The sequence below is a fragment of the Rattus rattus genome, chromosome 10 (assembly GCF_011064425.1).
Source record: "Rattus rattus isolate New Zealand chromosome 10, Rrattus_CSIRO_v1, whole genome shotgun sequence".
NCBI lineage: Eukaryota > Metazoa > Chordata > Mammalia > Rodentia > Muridae > Rattus > Rattus rattus.
Window position 1 is genome coordinate 73,054,162 of NC_046163.1, and position 3,095 is coordinate 73,057,256.

Sequence of the window (3,095 nt, forward strand, 5' to 3'; positions counted from 1 at the left end):
CCNTTTTAAAAGTCATACGAAAACCTACTATTGTAAGTTTTAAATATATACACATATAAAAGAAGCTTGAAGTGCAGACAATCCTGAGAGCTCAGAGGAGACAAATACTTCTGCTCATATTCCTGCCCCCAAGAAGAACCTGCCTACGCTCTCTGGGCACATGAATCTAGGAGCAGTAGGGGGCAAGGACCCTTCCAGTTTCTGCCTGAACAGAGCAGAAAGCCAGTCACCAGGCGCTGACACACTGAGAGCAGAGGTGAAAGACCAATTCTTCCTGCTCCAAGTGGACTGCGTGAAGGCCTCAGGACACACAAATAAGATCCTTCCTGTTTCTCCTGCACCCAGAGCTGAACTGGTCCCACAGCCCTCTGTACCCAGATCCGGCTGAAAGTAAACAGGTCTACAGGAATCTGACACACAGGTTTACAGGACGGACCGTCAAGCCACTGTCGAGATCACTGTCACAATTTAGTTCATGCCCTAAGCTTAATAACATTCAGATTTTCACTCTGTGTTGAGTAATGAGGAGAACTAACATGAGCACATACTTTGTGAGGACTTCATGCTTGACATACTCAAAGAGAGATTTCTGAGTTGTGTTCCCTAAGTGATATGCTGATCCTGTAAACTCCTGTTCCCTGTCCATGTGCTATCATTTGGAAATAAGGTCTTTGTAGATGTAGTTAAGCTAAAATTAGGGTCTTTAGAATGGACCCTAATCCAACATAACCACTATCGCTGTAAAAAGAGAGAACACTGAATATAAATACATACAGAACAACATGTACTCACAGATAGAGAGAAAGCAATCACAAAAATTAAGAGTTGTGCTCTACAGAGAAGGCCTGGAGCTCCTGGAGGAGGCAAGGCAGATCCCACCCCTAAAGACATCAGAGGGAGCAGTGCCCTGACAACACCTTATTTTGGACTTGTAGACTTGGAATAAAACTCTTAATTTTTCTTGTTTGAAAACACTCTGTGGTACTCATCTCAGCAACCCTGGTAAACTAATAAAAGCTGTGAATTTAAGACCCTGTTCTTCCTCAAGCCCCTGGGCTTTTTCTTTTTCTTCTAGCAGCATCCACTCTGAATTTCAAGTCTGTGTGTAGACTGCCCCTATCTCACCCAGTGAGTGCCTCACTTTCTATGTATGTTTCCATAGTTGAAACATCTCTAAAGGTTCATAGATTAAAAGCTTAGTCTCCCAGGCTATGATCTTACTGGGATGTGGTAGAATCTTCAAGAGGTAGGACTGAAGGGACAGATTGAGGACACCAGTGACAATGCCTTGGGAGAGATATTGAGACTTTAGCCCTTTCTTGCCTCTCTTCTCTTCCTGGCAACTATAAAGGTGAGCGGGCCTTCTTTACCGTGTTCCTACTGTAATGGACCAAAACAAAAGTCAAAAGAACATGAACTGAAACTTCTGTAATTATGAGTTAAAACATACCTTTTAATCTTTACTTCATTATCCCAATTATTTTATCATAGTATGGAAAGCTAACCGTGTGTTATTTGCTTATTCAATGGGATAACATGTCTTTCCTAAAGTCATTTCTATTTCTATTCATTTCAATCAAGAGATGTGATTATTTCAAGCCTTCATTTCATTAACATTGTGATGGTATTTGTTGTGACTTTGCTGCAGAGCACTTGTCTAGCATATTGAAAGCCTGCACAAACACTACAAAAACACAACACAAACAAAAGGCAAATAAAGGAATAATAGATTAGGCGTCTTTTCCTAAAGATCTGACTAGAAATTAGTACTGCTATTCAGAACCTTTGAGCAAAAGATGTTATTTGCTTAACTCACCTTCATTACAGAGTATAAGTGATAGGATCCAAACCGAATGTCTGTGTTTACATATACTATGCCATTCTGAGGATCTAAGGAGTTTCACATTGTTTACCTATAAAAACAAATTGTGGAAAAACAAAATTTACAATAAACTAAACTTTGTAGTTTATGAACTTCTAACCTGATTATAACTTACTGTAAATTATATATAACTATAATATACTGTAGTAATTGTAATATATTGTAATTATAATATATACTGTAAGAATATATATGCTGTAACATTTCAAAGGTTTGCCACTTTGGAGAAATTCATCAGACAGTAGTTTCCAAAGAACTCTCATCAAGTTTTCCTTATTTTCACACAGTGATTCCTAAAACTTGTATACTTCTTTTAATGCAAAGCATTCTTCGTATTCAGTTCACAGGCCTCAGTCTGAAATTTTTCCACCCTCTTGCTTATTAAATACACTTTGCTTCAGAATCATTAATTGTAATGACAGTTGTGCAAAGTCAGACACCTAAAGTGAGATATCCTGGGGCTATTTTCTTTTTAGTCATGCCCTGTAACAATCATTCTTATTAAATGTATTAACGACTGAGAAGACAGAATCACAGAGTACAAAGATTTGACTAACCAGAATGATCCACATGTACTATATACCTTAGATAAGATTAGTAATGTGTCATATTCTAAACCCCAGACAAACTGAGGCAGACTCTACTATTTGTCACAAAGGAGCTTCTTCTGCAGTTACTCACGTATACACACGTCTTGAGGACTTGTCCACACTGAGTTTTCTTGGCAGGTGATAGAGAACTGCCTCTTGATATATCCTGGACGACATTCATACTTCAAAGATGTTCCAACGGGAAACGCGGATTCATCAGTTGGATTTATAGGTTTGGCATAAGGAAACAGTGGTGGGGCTGGGCACTGGCCTGGAGAACGAGACACAGCAATATTACACTGGAGGAGGACACCCCTCATCACTCCCAGTTCCCTAGCTAACTATGAGGGCCCATGATCCTCCTCTCTAGCATTCAGAATGGGTCAGTACTATGGCCAAAAAATAATAAAATTCAAAAAAATAAAAACTGTATCTCATTTTGTTAATGTATTTTCCAATACATGTTTTGATTTAACTTCAGACTCAGTTTATTGTCCTTTAAGGCTTGGCAGTATTAACTTAAGTGGCAGATAGAGTCAAATAATTTCTATCAATAATTATCTGTTAGAAAAAATCATTTTAATTTAACTTTGGAAATAATACATTTTGTTATGACTTCTTTT